The sequence below is a fragment of the Panthera pardus genome, unplaced genomic scaffold, assembly GCF_024362965.1.
Source record: "Panthera pardus isolate Hobbes unplaced genomic scaffold, ASM2436296v1 HiC_scaffold_24, whole genome shotgun sequence".
Lineage (NCBI taxonomy): Eukaryota > Metazoa > Chordata > Mammalia > Carnivora > Felidae > Panthera > Panthera pardus.
Window position 1 is genome coordinate 24,273,229 of NW_026526810.1, and position 17,452 is coordinate 24,290,680.

Genomic DNA, 17,452 nt, shown 5'->3' on the forward strand with positions numbered 1-17,452 from the left:
GTGGGGGGGGGGTGCGGGGAGGTTAAAGACATGCGGCACGCCCACATTCCCATGTGCATGCAGAGCAGATTCGCGGAAGATAGCCGAGAGCCACGTCGGCGGGGCTTCTGGAGGCACGGGGTCTGGGGGAAAGGGAGTCTCGTTCTCCCTGAGCGGCGCAGTGAGCGGACTCGCAGTGTGTCTCCGCTTAATAGACCCCCGCCAGAGGAAAGCCCGCGCCCGGCCGCGGCCGAGCCCCGCTGGCGTTTTTTTGCGAATCACTCGACGCCCCCTTTGGCCGAGGTCGCGAGGACAGGATCGCTGAAGCCCCTCCCACCCGCTGCCCCGCCCCTGGTGAGGGCGGGACGACGAGACCCCACTTTTCCACGGGAGAAAAACCGAGGTGTGGTCCTTTGTGGAGACCTCACGGTTTGTGAGAGTTCGCGCCCCAGGGCCCTCGCTAGCGTCGGCCCGCTAAGCGGGAGGCTGCGGCCCCTCACTGCCCCCATCCCACGCCAGGGCCCGAACGGCACGATGCCCCGCCCCTCCCGGGACGGCTCTGTGAGGGCGGGCCGCCCGCCTTCCCGCCTCCAGGCCGCGCCCGCTCCCCAATGAGGGCTGGGCACGCCCCTGATGCGAGGCGTCGTGCCCCCGCCCCCGCAGGCGCCGGGCTTGCGGAGCCACCCCTCCCAGAGGCGCGGTGCTTCACCTCGCCTTCTGTCACTGGCGTTCCCTTAAACTGACGGCGTGGCTCGAGGGGCTGCTTAATCCCCCCAATTCTATGTTAGATGCTCTCCCCCCCCCCCCCATCCGAAGTAAACAACCGAAGCTAGGGGAAAACGGGAGGCTTGCTACGCAAACGCAGCCTCAAAACGGCTCCCGGTCCCCTTCCAACCAAAGGCACCCGCCCCCCCAATACAGAAATTCAGGAGGTGCTTCGACTGTGCTGTGGGTCACCGAGAGCCCTGCTGTCCCCGATCCCTTAGAATCCTGCCTCAGGGCTGGAGGCAATGAGTTGCCATTCTCGCCCGGCCCCCGTGCTTGGCCACAGGCCGCGGTCACACCAGCCTGGTTTCGTCTGGGGTTTCATCCACTCACACGAGGTGAATGGACTCTGTGTCTCCTCCCCGCACCGCGTCGCGTCGCCCGCGGTTTCCAAGGCTTCTGGAAGCCAGGACCGCGTGGGCAGCTGAGGGTGGAGGAGCTGAGAGGGGAACTCCCGTCTCCAGCCCTGCCCTGGGAGCCAGGTTCTTAAGGGTTAAGCCGGCCCATCTTCCCACCATCCCTTTCCATATTAGGAACCCAGGAGCCCTGCCTCCCAGAAGGAAGCCAATCTCATTTTCTGAAATGGAACAGGAACCATCTCCCAGCCCCTTCTCCAAAGTCTGCAGTTCAGTAGCTGTCCGTGCCTCAGATTCTACCATCAGAGCTTCATTTTTTTCATTAGAGCTTGTCTTTTTGTTCCTGAAAGAAATCACACCTAGAAGAAAAAGAGGCAGAGTATCAGGCACTTGGAAAAAGATCTGACCTGAGGTGAAGTAAAGGTAACTCTCCCACCCCCAACCCTCTCACCTCATCCCTCCAAGGCTGAGATTTTGGGAACTCGCCTGGGGAGCTCAAGCGAGTGGGTCGTCTCCAGGAGCCTTGCTCCATGCCTTTCCAGGAACCTTGTTCCACATCCTCTGACCTTCAAGGACCAGCCTCTTTCCCCAGGCCTCTACCCTTGTGCGCACCAAGTCTTTTTCCGTGTGGGCTGAGAACTGCAGCCTGGTTCAAAGGCCCCAGGGAAATGCCCCTGCCCTGTGCCGTGCTGCCAGCCACCTGACACCCCCAGCAACTCTTGCCCCTCTTGATGTCCCTTTTGCCCTGCTGGGCTCCTAGCTCAGCATGCTGCCCCCTCCAGGCCCCAGCTCCTCTGATCCCCTCCTTGTCCTGCCCACCCTGACTACCACATCCATCTTTGTCTTCTCTGGGGCTGTTAATTCATCTTTGAGCCTCGGCTGTAGGGTCACCTGTCTGGAAAGCCTTCCTGGGTGCTCCAAGGGGGAGTCAGGCTCCCCTTCCCTGCGCTCCCACAGCACTGAGGGCCGTGCCTTCTTCTGCACAGGCTCTGCAAGTTCAACATCTGGTCTGTGCCACTCCCTACTCCGGCAGACCATGAGCCCTTCCACAACCAAGCCAGGCAGAGTTCGGGTTCTCAGGGGGCGCTGGGGGCTACTGTGGGGAGCGCCTGTTTTTAGTGGGAAGACAGAGCACCCAGCCGGAGGGGAGTTGTGGGTGCTCCCCAGGGCCTGGGAGAGCGGGGCGGTGGCCAGTCTTCATGGTCCACTTTGGAGAGGAAATGTGGAGAGACAGCTCCGGAGGGGCTACAAGAATGTGGGTCTGGAGACGGGAGAGGAGATCGGCAAGGTGTCTGAGGGGAGAGGGCTGGTGGGTGGTAGTGCCATCCTGAACAGGGGGCGGGTCTGGGAATGTGAGGAGTGAGCAAGTCACTTAGGGGGTGGGGGAGCTCAGCCCAGTGACGCTGTCCTCAGTGAGCACCTTCTCCCTGTGCCTGCACAGAGCTGGGGCAGGGTGCCTGGTGCCCAAGGGTGTGGGTAGAGAGACAGTGCTAGGATTCTGAAGCCCAAACCCTGGAGGTGAAGTGGGTGGGCATAAGGACAAGTGGAGTGTGCAGCCCCTATCGACCCCATGAGGCCCCTTAACCAAACTGGTGGGGCCTAGGGCTCAGGGCCCCTACCTTACAGCTGAGGCTATAGAAGCCAAAGAGGGCAGTGAAGCAGTAACTTGGCTTAAGGGCTCTGACCCCCACATTAGAGCTAAACTACCATGTCCCCCAGATGTTCCCCTGTCCCCTGCCATTTCCAGACTCCCACACTGGGAAGGGGAGCAGCAGGGGTGGGGGAGTGTGGGCCCAGTTCACAGTGGACTCCCTTCATGACCTTGGGGCAATGGGTGAGCCCTTCTGAGCTTCAGCTCCCCCTGTCCAAGATGGAGAGCGCCAGATGAGCTTGGTTGTTTAGCAGGTGGCCAGGCCATGGTCAGCATCACAGCTCATAGAAGCTGTTGGAACCGAAAACTTCAGGGGGGCTGAGGCTGGTGTTTATTTGTAGTCTGAATCATCAGGGGAAAGTCGAGGCCAAGTGGTGGGGGTTGACAGGTTTAGGTGCATGTTCAGCCCCGGGGCCTCAGTTTCCATGTCTGAAGAGGGGTCTCAGAAGCTGATGCTCTGGGAAGGCAGGACTGCCCCAACTCCAGGGCTTCCCATCTGTCCTGCTCTCAGGACCCACACTGAGGCAGAGCCCCGTGGACCTGATGCCTGGCCCCTTCTGCTCTCCCTGGCACTCCCGTAACTTCTGGCCACTGGACTGTGCCTGCTCACCAAGCCCCACTGAAGGGTGCAAGTGAGTGTGGGGAAGGTGGGCACAGCAGCCCCTGAGGCCCAAGCTGAGGCTGGGCTCCTCTTTCCTGGCAGGTGCTCAGACAGAGCCCTGGAGCAGGACTGGAGGCCGTCAGAGAAGGACCTGCGGGTATGGCTGGCAGAGCGCAGCTGGCAGCGTTGGCCGACCACCTGTGGACGGCGCTGGAGGCCCTATTGAGCGAGTACAGGCGCCGCAGATGCAGGGATGCGAGCTGGGACTCTGCAGGGCCCTGTGTGAGCTCCTCACTCTGGGGCACATAGTGAGGTTCCCGTCCTTCTCTCCCTGGTCTTCCTTGCTTATCTGCAGGCCCAGGGAGCACCCCTGAGCTAGAAAATCCTCTTCCCAGGCCGAGAGCTCTAGAATGCTCTGGGCTGGTTGCCCACATCTGGGGTCATGTTCTCAGGAAGGCTTGTCAAGGTCTGGGGCATCCAAACGAAACAGGAATCGAGTCCCCAACAGAGCTTCTGTGAATAGTGTCATTTCTGTGATGGCGCCCCTGGAGGTGTGCAGTGCATTATCTGGTGTGGCTGGGTTGGAGGCAACCCACTGGATTGGAGGCAAAGGAAGGGCCAGGGTCCCTGTGACACCCACCCACCCCCCGGCCAGAGAGTCAGAGGGAGGGAGGCAGCTGGTTTCAGCTCAGTGGATAGAAAAGTTTCCAAGGCCCAGTTGCCCCTGGCGAAAGCTGCAATCCCCAGGGAGTGAGGAAGGTGAAGGTTCATGCAAGTTGAAGATTCTAGGGGAGGCCCCCATAACCCCTGCCCCATGTGGGCAGCACCACACTGTGATGGCCTAGGCTCCTAAGCTTTTAGTCACCGGGGGTCTCAGCCCACAGCTGACCCTCCTAGAGCTCCTGCTCCCTACCATGCTGGGGGTGACCCTGGGGACCCACCTGTCTGCTCCTGCCTCCCAGCTCTCTAGCATTCCATGACAGCATCCCTACTCCTTTTGCTGGAGCTCCAAAGCCATCAGCAGCTAGTGAGGAGGAGTGCTGTCTCAGGTCCAGCTGGAGGTGGAGGGTTACGTGTCTGGAGCCTATAGTGGTTACAGCAGCCCCTCAGAGCTATGGGGCACAGTCCCAGGCGTACAAGCCAGGACTCGGGTCTGTGCTGGGCTAGCAGCCGGGCCCTTGGTGGGGCTTATCACAGCGGTGGAGTCTGTGGGCCTTGTGGAGTCTGCCTGCTTTATCAAAATCTACAGACACTGCCGTGCCTGGGGACAGGGATGGCTCTCTGCAGGGGCTCTGTGCTGCCTTCAGCCCTCCTGGCAACAGGTGGAAAGCTCCCTGGCCCACCTGGCGCAGGAGAGGCACCAGCTGCAGGGATCCCAGAGACAGGAGTGGAGGCCAGACTGGGACACACAAGACAGGTCAGGGCGCCCGGTTATGGGTGAAGGGCATGGTGGCAGAGGATGGGCAAGATCGTGCTACTGCAGACGGAAATGGAAAAAGCCCAGCCGTGTTTGGACCAGAGGAGCCAAGGGCCCCGTGGGCCAGAGCCCTTCTCTAAGTGGGTGCCTGGCAGGGCGCTGAACACCGGGCCTGCCTTCTACTTCATTCTTTGCTCTTCATTCTTAGAGCAGCAGCTGGCAGAGGAGGGCAGTGCGAAGATTTCTGTTCAGTTCCCTCCCCCTCAACATTTGGGAAAGACGCTGCCATCACCCGGCCTACTCCCCTCCGGGTCCAGATGGGAAAACAAAGCCTAGAAGGTAGGGAAGAACTTGTTCAGGCTCCAGACAATGTGGTCTGGAGGCTGTGAGGAGACCTCAGGATCCTGGACCGAATATACCTGCAGGAGATGCTGGTGTCAGGCCTGCAGGGCCAGGAGCTGAGCTGCGATGGGGACAGGGCCCGGGCACTTTAGGGCCCGGATGACGTCTTGATGGGGGCAGCCGAGACCCCTGCCCAGGCTCAGGATATAGCCTTCCTGCAGGAGCAGCTGTTGATCCTTGGGTCAGGTGGCCCAAGACAGCTGGCAGGATCGTGGCCCCCCCCCCCCCCCGCTAGGGAATCCAGGGCACCAGCTGAGCCAGCCTGTGCCCACCTATACCAGGGGGGCAGAGAAACAGGGGATTCTAGGCCCTGAACTTGGGGATTCCAAAGTTGGGTGAGGGGCCTAGGGACACCATGGAAAAGGGAATGCCCAGGAAGGACAGATTGAAGCAGGGCCTCCACACAACGCAACTCCAGCGTGCACCGTTCCCCCTGTGGCCCCAGAAAGCGCCCTTTGGTGGTACGCAGCCTGCCTTAACCTGTCTGGTCCAGATTGAAAGCTTGGGGTTTGGAGAAGTCCCTTGGGGGCTGGGGAGGTCAGAGGAGGCCTCTTGGAAGAGTTGAGTCCCAGAGGATGAGGGAAAAAAGGGCTCTGGGAGAGGGTAAAGGCCTGGTGGCTAGCCTGAGCAGACTGATCCCAGCCAGGTGAGCCCCACAGTCCTGGTGGAGGCCGAGCCATGAGTGGGGGGAAGGGGGGGTCTTCACAAGTGAACAGGAGACTCTCAGAAGGGCTGGGCAGAACCCCCGGTGACCAGTGGTCTGCTTAGAGCAGCCTAGAGGCTGGTCTCCACAGCCTCTAGGAGAGCACATACGGTGTCAGAGGGCCCCGTGCAGGCCCCGGGGGCAGAGCACCAGGGCTACGTGCGGAGAGGGTGGTGTGGCGAGCAGCACTGGGGGTGCCCCCCGGAGGCCTGGCAAGTAGCCACTCAGGCCCACCCTCAGATCGTCTCACACTGGGTGAGATGGCCCTGTGGGCAGGAGGTGGGCCAGCCTCTGTCCCCAAATCCTGAATCATGTGGCCAAATTCACAGATTCCCTTCCCTGGGTATTAACACTCCTGGGTGTCCCATTCTGGCCCTTTTAGGGAAGCACGGGGGAAATCTTTCAGCTTCCACAAGTCCTGTCTCTGCCACGTATGGCCAAACCTTTCCTGCTGGCCCAGGGCCAGGCTGGGGGGAGGCAAGATGACCTTAGCTGCTGAGCTCAAGTCAGGATGCTTGGGAGTGGAAGTGCCCAGGACAGAGGGCTCTGTGTGTGTAGGGGCCACAGAGGAGGCGTCTCTGCCCCAGTCCCCATCCCAGCCAGTAAGACACCGTGAGGATGTCCATGCAACTTGGAAAGAAACCATTGAAAATGGGTTGGGGGCCATCTGGGGCCCATACTGTGTCCATTTCTACTAGCACACTCTAGGTCCAGGAGGTGCCAGTGCCCCTAAGGAAAGAGCTAGAAAAGGAAGAATCACATCCCAGGCTTCAAGAGAAGGTGGCTGAGTGCTGGAAGGCACGCTGGCACCAGGTGGTAGTTGCCCTGAAATTGAAAGAACTGCAGAGACCCCAGACAGAGACCGAGGCCTGGTCTCCCCAGGTGGGTGCTCTCTGCCCACCTTCCTCTCCCTCCCCACGTGCCCCCTCTCCTCCTTCTCTTCCCCACTGTCCAGTCTTTCCTACTGCGAGCCATTTAGGGTCTTTCTGCTCTTAGGCTGCCCACTAGCTTTATCCTACACTTCCTTCCCTTCTCCTGCTTCTTCCTCATTACGCTCCATCCACCCACCCACCCATCCTTCTTTCCATCCCCCCCGTTCACCCAGCATACCTTCCCTGAACATCTACTGCATGTCTGGCCCTCTTCTGTGTGCAGGAGAACCAAAGTCAGATCAGACCACTCCTCGTCCCCAAAAGTTTATGGTTTGGGGCCACACAGTCATCAAGTAGGCAATTACAATTTAATACGTCTGATGAGGAGACGGGCGCCTCGGTGGCTCAGTCGGTTGAGTATCTGATTCTTGGTTTCAGCTCAGGTCATGATCATGGTTTGTGGGTTCAAGCCCCAAGTCAGGCTCTATGCTGACAGCACGGAGCCTGCTTGGGATTCTCTCTCTCTCTCTGCCCCTCCCCTGCTTGCTCTCTCTCTTCCTCTCTCAAAAATAAATACATCAACATTTAAAAATATATGTCTGGGGCGCCTGGGTGGCTCAATTGGTTAAGCGTCCAACTTTGGCTCAGGTCATGATCTCGCAGTCTGTGAGCTTGAGCCCCGTGTCGGGCTCTGTGTTGACAGCTCAGAGCCTGGAGGCTGCTTAAGATTCTGTGTCTCCCTCTCTCTTTGACCCTCCCCCACTCACGCTCTGTCTCTCTCTCCCTCTCTCTCTCAAAAATAAACATTAAAAAAATTTTTTTAGGGGCACCTGGGTGGCTCAGTCGGTTGAGCATCCGACTTCGGCTCAGGTCGTGATCTCATGGTTTGTGAGTTCGAGCCCCGCAATGGGCTCTGTGCTGACAGCATGGAGCCTGGAACCTGCTTCAGATTCTGTTTCCCTCTCTCTCTCTGCCCCTCCCCTGCTCACACTCTGTCTTTCTCTCTCAAAAATAAACATTAAAAAAACATTAAAGAAAATATATGCCTGATGAGGGGAAAGGCACTGTAGGAGTTGGGGAGGGGGGCAGTGGATAGGTAAATCCTCCCGATTGAAGGGGTTTCTGAGCCTCTGAACCATCCCTGAAGGATGAACTGGGCATCCTCAGTGAAAGAATGAAGGGCACTTCAGCAAGAGAGAGGGGCACATGCAGAGGCCCAGAGAGGACAGATGTGGAGGTGGCAGAGTGAGAACAGTCCCTGACCCAGATGAGTAGAGAGGGCAAGGGGGTGAATGGTGGGCCAGGGGCCAGGGCAAGGGCTTGGGTGTCCCGGGCCGTGTCCACCAGACTTCGAGTCCAGTTTGGTGACGGCCTCCTCCCAGCCAGTGCCCTCCCTTAGTGTCTAGGGCAAACGTGTACATGCACAAGCAGACGGACTGGTGGACACTCCCTCCCCCCCACCAGGATACACGCGAGACACTCACCCAGAGACACGCACATGTTCCCAGATGTGCGCACACGGACACAGACACAGAGAGTCAGCAAGGAGGCGCCCTGGAGGCCCAGGGATGTGGAGCTGCAGGGACCCAGGAGGGGGGTCCTGCTCTGCCGCAGTGGGGCTCGTCTGCGTGAGATGAAGGAGCGTGAGAGCGGGTCTCAGCAGCAGTGCTTAGCTGGCCTTAGGCCTCACGAAAGGTGGCGTTGGTCTAAATCGGTGTCTCAAACTGGGGTCCAGAGCTTTGCTCCAAGAGGGCTGTTAGCTCCTCAAGGAAGCAGATTTGCAGTGATCGTCTGCAACTGCGCATTTGTACAGAAAGAAATCTCAGTTTTTGTCTGTTTATCAACCCAGACCCCTGTGGGTTGGAGGTTGTCTCCTCAGGGCCTGGAGAGACACTACTCTTTATGGGGTGTGCACCCCAGTCAGGACGGGGGCCTGCGGGCGGACAACTCCGGCGAGAAAGCGTGGTGACTGAGGGCTGGGACCTCTGGGCAGATTCAGGTGCCGGGAAGGAAGTGGTGCGGAGCGAGCCCTGCGAAAGCAACATGCAAATGACCCGTAAACCAGTGTCAGTTTGGGCCCCAACCGGAGGGCCTTCCAGTCCTTTGCTTCTCGGGGACTGCCCAGGCCATTTCTCTCTCCCCAGTCCCCAGGGAGGCCCGGCCTGGACTCACCTTCTGTGAGCAAGTGGTGCCCCAGGCCCTGCGCCTGTCCAGGGAGGGTGATCTAGAATTCCACCCTGAGCCATGGGCAGGGGTCCTCTGGGGAGCAGGGCCCGGGGCTCTCAGGGAAACTGGGCAACATCTGGCTGGCAGGAGGGTGCGAGGGGCTCCCGGGGCCTCTGGCACTCTCCACCTACAGTCTCATCCCCAACCTCAAGCTCCTTCCACCCTGACCCTCTCCCGGTCTCTGTCTCAGTCTCTCTTCCTCTGCGCCAGCCCAGGATTCTGTGCTCTGCACTGTCCCCAGATCAGTGGTTAAGACCGTGGGCCCCAGAGCCCGAGTACTGGGCTCCAATCCTGCCTCCGCAGTGTACTTGCTACGTGACCTCGGGCAAGTTACTCTACCTCTCTGGGCCTCATCTGTAAGGAAGAAACCCCACAACCAAGAACAGTTATGGTTCTCCCCCATCCGCTAAGAGGGGTAAACTGGACACGCATGTAGAAGGCTCAGAGCAGTGTCGGCATGCAGCCAGGAAATGTTCGCTCCTGTTACTACACACTTCACGCTGCTTGCTGGCCTGGCCGCTTTGCGGCGAAAATCGCCTTTTCCAACCGGGGATCCACTGGGGCTCCATGTCACTCGCCCTCCGGCAGTCTGCCAGGGCTGCCAGAACAAAGTACCGCAAACCAGGGGGCAAACCAGGGGGCTTCGGCAGCAGATACTTCCTGTCTCACGGCTCTGGAGGCTGGAAGTCTGAGCTCCAGGTGCCGCAGGGGTGGTTCCCCCTGAGGGGGGGATTCTGTTCCTGCCCCTCCCCGGGCTTCTGGTGGCTGCTGGCAGTCCCCGATGTTCTTTGGCTTGCGGACACATCACCCCAGCCTCTGCCTCCACGTGCACAGGGTGCTCTCCCTATGCACGTGTTTGTGTCCAAATTTCCCTTTTGTAAGAACACCAGCCAGATGAGATCAGAGCTCTCTCCAATTACCTCTGTAAAGACCTTATCTCTAAGGTCACATTCTGACGTACTAGGGGTTAGAACACAAACATAGCTTATACCTCCCAATTTGCATCCTGCTACCTTCCTGTCGGGTGGGTTGGGTAGGACTTGGGATCTCGGGGACCCAGCTGTTCCGTCTTCTCTTTCCCCTCATTTAGCCCCAAGGCCCTGACACGGCTGCAGAAAGGCTGGAGGGGCCACAGGATCGGCCGCTGTGAGGAGGGGTGGGCACTGTTTAGTGAGCCCCCAGGCAGCCTGTCCGCATCTGGGTGGTAGAGGCAGGCGAGGGGCCAGGATGGAGATCACACACAAGCGCGTGTGAGTGTTTGTGGGCATGAGAAGATGGGGTGAGGGCTGCCCTCTGTCTGGCCAGCAACAGAGCAAGATGCAGACTCTGGAGAAGGAAAACAGCCAGGTTGCTGCCAGGTGGCGAGGAGCTGGAGGCTGCCCGAGGCTGGGATGATATGGGGCCCACCTGGGATTGGGGCCCCCAAGGAGCCCTTCCTGATGACCCTAGAGTCTTTCCCAAACCCGAGATCAGGGACCTGGTGCAAAAGAGTGGGAGGCCCAGGCTCTGCCAGTTACCAGCCACTTCCCCTCAAGAGGTCTCAGCTTCCCTGTCCCAAAGAGTCCCAAACTCCCTGCCCTGGCCCCTGTCGTACCCAGGGGCTCAGGGGCGGGGCTGTGGGGCCCTGGGCAGCCCATCTGTCCACAAATGGACAAGAGCCTTGCACTCCTGGCTGAGCTGGATGCCGGGGAGCTCTAGGACTTTGGGCGCAGCTGACACCGGAACCCGCAGGGCCAGGTGCCCTCGGGTCAGCGAGGCCTGGGCCTGCCCACACCCCAGAACAAGGACGAGAACCTGGACAGTTCAGCCAGCCTAGAAGGGAGGCCAGCAGTCCCAGAGTCCTAGCCGCCCACCCTCTTCCCCCAGCAGGGTCCCCAGGCAAGCTCTCAAAGTCTGCACGTGGAGGGTGGGCTCCCCACCCTGTGGAAGTCTAGGGACCAGACTGCCACCTACTGAGTGGGCACCAGTCAAGCCCACTCCCTCGGCCTCCAGACACAGCCTGTGGGGAAGGCCACTGTGGAATCTTCCCTGGGCCTCTCAGGCAGCTGGGAATGGTGGCCTGGTGGCCCTTGCTGTTTTGGCTCAGATCTCCATCTGTACACTGGGAGTGGTGTTGGCAGTACTCAGGGGTTCTGATCCTCATTGGTCCTATGACCCTGTTCGGTGTACCCACTGGGTTACTGTCCCTGGGTCACATTCTCTCCAGCTTTTAAGAACTAGGCCGATGCCCCAGCCGAGTGGCCCATTCACCTTGGTTGGGCTAATGATGTTAGAATGGGGGTGGGGATGAAGGTACAGGTCTTGCTGTCCCCACCAGGCCCCAGGAGCTGCCAGAGCCAAGGACCACAGAGGAGCCAGAGGAGTGTCGAGCGTGGGCCCCACCAGAGGCGGAGGGGAGAGCTCATGGGCAGGCAGGGTGGGAGCTGCTCCAGCCCCCACAGGAGGTGAGAGCTAGCTTGGGGTGCTGGCTGCCCTCCCTCAGATCAAGGTGGGGGCAGGGCTAGAGACGGGGCCTCCCAAGCAGAGGACAAGGCTCTGATCCCACACTGGGCCCTTGTGACCAGGGGTGGGAGGAGCTGAGACCAAGGGCCCCCAGGGAGGTGAAGGTGGGGAGGGGAGGTGCCTAACTTGTTGGAGCCCGTGAGTCAGGATCAGGGTGTTTTCACTGAGGGCCAAGAGCAGAGCCTAGACCCACTCTAGGCTGGAGCCCCAGGCGGCCCTGACCTTGTACTATTGCAGGGTGGCCCTGGGAGGAGCCCAGGCACACAGGACAGGCTCACCAATCAATGCAAAGCAAGTGCACGAGGGCTAAGTGCACAGGGACCCCATGCAGGGAGACAGGGGATGATCTGGAGATGGAGAGGGTTCGGAGACCTGGCCTGCCCTCGGGGAGCCCTTGGGCTGAGCAGCGTAGCCCCATAGGGAGCACTGAGGGAGTATCACCCATTCATATTTTTGTATTCAGGGGAATTTGTAGTCACCTGTACAGTGTGGAGAGGCAGAGGCTGTCCTGCTCCCTCCTCCAAGTGCTGTTCTACCTGCCTCTCCCTGCCCGACAGCTATTATGCCCCTTGTTTGGGTCAAGGCAGAGTCCCAGTCAGGCCCCCGCGAGAACCAGGGTGGGCGATGTCCTGAAGCACCAGATCAGGGTAGGAGCCAGTGACTGACTCCCTCTCAGACTCTCCCCCCATTCCCAGACTTCCCTGAAGGAGGTAGGCTTGGAGCTGGCCCAGATGCGAGCTGGGCTCCAGAAAATCCGGGACCCGGAGCTGGAGGCTCACCAGCCGGCCCCGGAGGTGCCCAGAACCAGGTGCTCAGCATCCCTCTGCCTCTGTGCCTCTGCCAGGCCTGCATGCCTCGGGGGGGGCACGGTTCCCTGTGCCCAGTCCCCGGTGCCACTGACCTGCCCTCCCCGGACTCAGTCAAATCCCTCCCAACCTCGCACTGCCACCAGGAGAGCCCAGGCCCTACAATGTGCTCACTGTCTTTCTGCCTTCCTCCCCACGGTGGCAGAGAGGCTTGCTGAGAAGCTGAGGCTGGAAGCAGCTGAGGGCTCTGAGCAGGAGCTGGTGGAAAAGTGAGGACCATGGAGTGAGGGGCACCCGGATCTGAGGGGCTCTGTGGGGAGGAACCACCTTCCTTCACAGAGACCCTCACAGCTCTTCCCCTTCCTGTGAGGATTTGGGGGTAGATGGGAGAGGGCATTTAGGGACATGCTAAGAGAATCCCAGGGGGGACACTGCCAGGCCTGGAACTTGATGTATCTCCTGGTCTGCCTTATTCTCTCAGAAGAACGGAACACGGGGAAGAAGCAGGAGGGGGCATGGCTGGGTGGGCTCTGGAGGCACAGGGATTAGGACCTCTGGGTTCCTGGGCCTGGGGTCATGGATGGAAGGAGAGTGGCCTTCTTATGCTCAAGTCACCTCCACCACTGACCAGCTCAGCGAGCGTGAGCAAGTCTGCCTTCTCTGGGCCTCAGTTTGCTCTTCTGTAAAAGGGGGATACTGCCTATCGTACCTATCTCAAAGGATGATGTGAGGATTACGCGAGACAGTGTGCCTGGCTGGTGGCCCTGAGTTTCCCTATACCTGGGGTCCAGTTAGAGTGAGTAAGTACTAAAGTCATAAAACCATAGAGGTGGGCCCAAGACCACCTGCCTATAGGGCTTTAGTCGCAAAGTCTATTTGTCCGGTATTCTATCAATGAGGCATTATTTGCACTTAATATATTCAGGAGACAAAGTGGGCCGCCAGTGATGGACAATATAGCACGTTCCACGGCCTGGAACAGCTCCTGCTTTAGGCTTGAATACCATTTCACCTTGACGCGGGTCCTCATCTTTATGACCCTGTGTGGAGGAGCTTGATGGGGTGCGGACTTCTATCTTTTGCCTGAGCTTCTCTCTGGGGACCCCTAGAGAATGGGGTCACATCTGCCAGTGGGACCTGGGAGACTCCAAGAGTTCCGACTCTCAGGCTGAGAACTGTGTCCCCAGGGAGAGGAGCTGGTGTAGCTCTGAGCATCGAGGGCTCTAGCACTGGGAGGGCGGGAGCCTCCAGCCATCTCTCAACCCCTGAAGGTGACACCTGGGGACTCCCTAGAGGAACAGGCAGAGTAACCCCTGCCTCCCTGTGTGACCCAGACCCTGTTTCTCTCTCTGCCTTTGTTTCCCCATCTGCAAGCCAGAGTGGGGGGAGACAGAGGCCCACAAGGTCCTTCCAGCGTGGGCCTTTGGCGATTCTGAATGGATTCCTCAGCTGGCCTCCCTTTCCCTGGCTAGAACCGGAACTACTCCATACCTGGTTACCTGCCCTGCCTCTCTGCCCTCTGTGGGGTCAGCTTCTGCTTCATTTGTCCCCAGGTGTCAGCCATAGCCCAAGAACCATGGAGGAGAGGAGCATCTGAAAAACGGTGGCACTTGGGGCAGTGCCCTAGCTGGAGGAGAAAGGTGTTGTGCCCACTGAGGCCCAGAGCCACGAGGGTCCAGGTTTATAGCCTCACTCTGCTGCACAAGAGACCGAGGTCAGCCCTTTGCCCCCAGTGAGCTGACAGCAGACTGTCAGGCTTCAAAAACCAAGGGTGGGCAAGGACTCCCTGGGGAGAGTGGAGGCCCCCCACCCCCACCCCCCGCTAGGGTTTCTGTCAGGCCTGAGGCAGGGGACCTGTCATAGGTAGCTGCAGTCAGAAGCCTCCCTGTCCCCTGCCTGAAATAGGGCCTGAAATGCCCATGTTAGTACAAGGTTCTTGACTCTTAGTGGACGAGGCCACCTGTCCTTTCCCAGGGGGACCCTGTGGCTAGAAGTAGATCTGGGCAGAGAGTGGCCAGTGGGGCGCTGAGGTCCTTGTGGGGCTTGGTTGGTCCATTCACTGCCCTGTCCCAGCACAATGATGACCACAAACCTTCTGTCTTACTGGTGAAGGCCTTGGGTATTGGGCTTTAGACTTTTCAAAGTGAGTTCTGATACATTTGTGCCTCACATCACTCTATAGTCCCTATTTCACAGGGAACTTGCCCAGACAAGGCAGTAATGTGCCCAAAGTCACACAGCAAAACGGCAGCTAAGCCCCCTGGTCCCTTAACCTGTTCCAGAAAGGTAGTTTCTCGTTTCTGAGCTTGATACAATGGCCATCTTTGATGGCCACAGGCAAGGCTGGCTTAGAGTTGTCCCCCTTGAGGTTATCTGGCCATTTTTCTCCTTCTGAACTTCCCTCCCCACCCTGCTGTGTACTTCCTTCCCCTACAGAGCTCCGTCAGCTGGGCCACGTGCTTCCAGAACCTCCCTCAACTCTGTCACTGAACATTCCCTCCATCTACTGACTTAAGCAGAGTTTGGCAGAGGAGGACCCTGGCAGGATGGAAGGACAGAACAGCTCTCAGATTGTTTCTCCAGCATCGTCTCCTGCAAAATGTTCTCTGCCCTCCCTGCCATTCACACAGCTGCTGTGGGAGCTGCAGAGTTCCCAGCTGATGGGTCCAGCACTGGGTCCTGAGCCCAACAGAGCCAGTGGCCCTGTCCTGATCACTGGACTTGAGACAAAATCGTAGTCTCTCGGGGCTGAAGACTGGACACAGAAAACTTGGGAACTGTTAACTTCCCTGTTTTTCATGGTGTCAAAAGCTGGATTTTAGCGAGGGCAAATGGAGCCGACAGGTCCCAGGACGTGGAATTGGATGGAGATACTTTAGCTCATCCCAGGAGGTCTCTTGTATGGAGAAGACATAAACTTGACCTTTAGGATGGTCATCTCACGTTGCTCTGTGGCCTGGGCAGCATGGTGAGCTGGTCTTCAGAAGGAAAGGAGTACCTTCCAAGGGCAGCACTTGCCAAGGCCAGTCCCACGCCCCGCTGTCCTTGGGCTCCCCCAGGCTCCGAAAATAAATTCTCCTTTCTGCTCACATGAGATGAGTGGTTTGGGACCCCTGCCAGGGCGCATCCCCAGTGCGCTCCAAACCAGGGCGCTGCCCTCCCCGGAGGGCCCTCCCTTCAGGCCGGGCACCCACCCTCCAGCCGCTCACTCCCTCAGGCCGGCTCCTGTTTGCTTCCTGGCACAGATGGCGTTCCCCCCCCGCCCCCTCCAGAGAGACGGTACCTCTCTGTCTCCAAGCGCAGCAAGGTCCCCACTCGTCCCGGTCCTGCTTTTCTGGTCGGTTCCTTCTTCCTTTCCCTCCAGTGGTGATTCCGATCTCTCAGAAGCCGCAAGCCACCAACTCCCGTTTTCAGGGCGGAGACTCCAAGGAGAAGGTGCAGTAGGCGTCCGGGCTTCCCTCCCGCGCCCCGCCCCCTCCCCCCATTGGCTATACGGAGGGCACGTGGCCAGTCCTGGCCAATGAGGTGGGGGAAGGTTGCGGCGTGGCGCGGAGCCGGGAAGGCTGGTCCAGGAGAATCTTGGATCCTCTCAGGACTGTCAGGTGACTCCCGACTGCACAGCAAGGGGGACATGGGCGGAACGAAGACTTGGGACGACCAGACACCCCCTCCAACTTCTGCTTCCTTCTGTCACCGGGCTGGGTCGCCCCTGCCCCTCACTGAAGGGAGGCACATGCAGGAGAGTTTAGGGCAGCTGATTGGAGTCCATTCACAGCCCTGCCATTCACTACATATATGTGACCTCCAGCACATTTCTGCTTTTCAGTTTTTGCATCTGTAAAATGAACGAAGTTACTGCCTCATAGGGGTGTGGGTGGAGTGGAAATAAGCGTGTATAGAATGCTTAGTACTTGCTGGGAGGGCAGACTCTGGACTCCGTAGCTACCGAATTAGAACCCCTAAGCTCTTCTCACTAGCTATAGGACCTCAGGCTAGTAACTCAACTTCTCTGTTCCTCGGTTTCCTCATCTGTAAAATGGGAATCATAGTCCCATCTCATATGTGTAGAGAATCCAAGGAATTAACAGAGAGAACTTAAAACAGCACCTGGCCCACACCAGTGTTCAGAAATCGATAGTTTCATAGCTAAGTGCTGTCAGGTCTCCTGGAGCACACGTGCAGTTCCTCTGGGGTACAAACCTAGGAGAATTGCATGTGCCACTTGGGAATGCCCAAGTGTTTTCCAAAGTGGTTAGACTAATTTACACTCCCCTAGCAGTCTCCAAGAGTTCCCATTGCTCCCCATCCTTGCCAAGACCTGGTGTTGTAAGACCAAAGTGTGTGCCAATCTGATGGTGTGGAATGGTTTTCTGTGCATTTCCCTGGCCCCAGTGAGTTCCAGCCATTTGTATTTCCTCTTCTGCAAAACAGCTGTTCATGACTTGGCCCCCTCTTCCAACCCCCCCTCCCCTTTTTGCTTTTAACAATAAGCATTAACACACACACACACACACACACACACACACACACACACTCTGGCTGTTAGTTTTATGTTGCAAGTATCATCTATTTTTTTTCTTTTCTTTTTTTTTTTTTTAAGTTTACTTATTTATTTAAAGAGAGAGAGCACAAGCAGGGGAGGGGCAGAGAGAGAGGGAGAGAGAACCCAAAGCAGGCTCCGTGCCATCAGTGCAGAGTCCAACACAGGGCTCAAACTCACTAACCGTGAGATCATGACCTGAGCCAAAGTCAAGAGTTGGATGCATAACCAATTGAGCCATCCAGGGGACTCTCCCAGTGTGTCTTTCTAAATACCAGTATCTTTTTTTTTTTTTTTTTTTTTTTTTTACTGTTCATTTATTTTGAGAGAGAGAATGTGAGAACGTGAGCAGGGGAGGGGGAGGGGTAGAGAGAGAGAGAGAGAGAGAGAGAGAGAGAGAGAATGAGAATCCCAAGCAGGCTCCAAGCTGTCAGCACACAGCCCAATGCAGGGCCCGATCTCACCAACCCGTGTGATCATGACCTGAGACGAAATCAAGAGTCCGAAGCTTAACCAACTGAGCCATCCAGGTGCCCCCAAAACCTGTATCTGTCTATTTTGAGGGGGAAGGGCCAGAGAGGGAGAGAGAGAATCCCAAGCAGGCTTCACACTGTCAGCACACAGCCGGATGT

At 58.2% G+C, this 17,452-nt stretch overlaps 2 long non-coding RNA genes across 3 annotated transcripts in view; one reads left to right on the forward strand and one right to left on the reverse strand.

Moving 5' to 3' along the window:
* The window catches only part of LOC109262695 (uncharacterized), a 9,772-nt gene extending 2,040 nt beyond the window's left edge, over positions 1-7,732 (forward strand). The window contains exons 2-6 of one of the 2 annotated variants that reach the window (XR_002077873.2): positions 1,278-1,523; positions 3,263-3,383; positions 4,978-5,108; positions 6,583-6,756; positions 7,571-7,732. This is a non-coding gene — a long non-coding RNA (uncharacterized LOC109262695). Of the gene's footprint in view, positions 1-1,277; positions 1,524-3,262; positions 3,384-4,977; positions 5,109-6,582; positions 6,757-7,570 lie in introns of those variants that run through there. The other variant, XR_002077872.2, reaches the window with a different exon arrangement.
* LOC109262697 (uncharacterized) lies at positions 4,988-15,732 on the reverse strand. The gene is made up of 3 exons (XR_002077875.2): positions 15,564-15,732; positions 8,231-8,370; positions 4,988-5,101 (listed from the first exon to the last, which is right to left on the reverse strand). It is a non-coding gene; the product is annotated as an uncharacterized LOC109262697 (long non-coding RNA).
* Between the last annotated feature and the right edge of the window lie 1,720 nt (positions 15,733-17,452).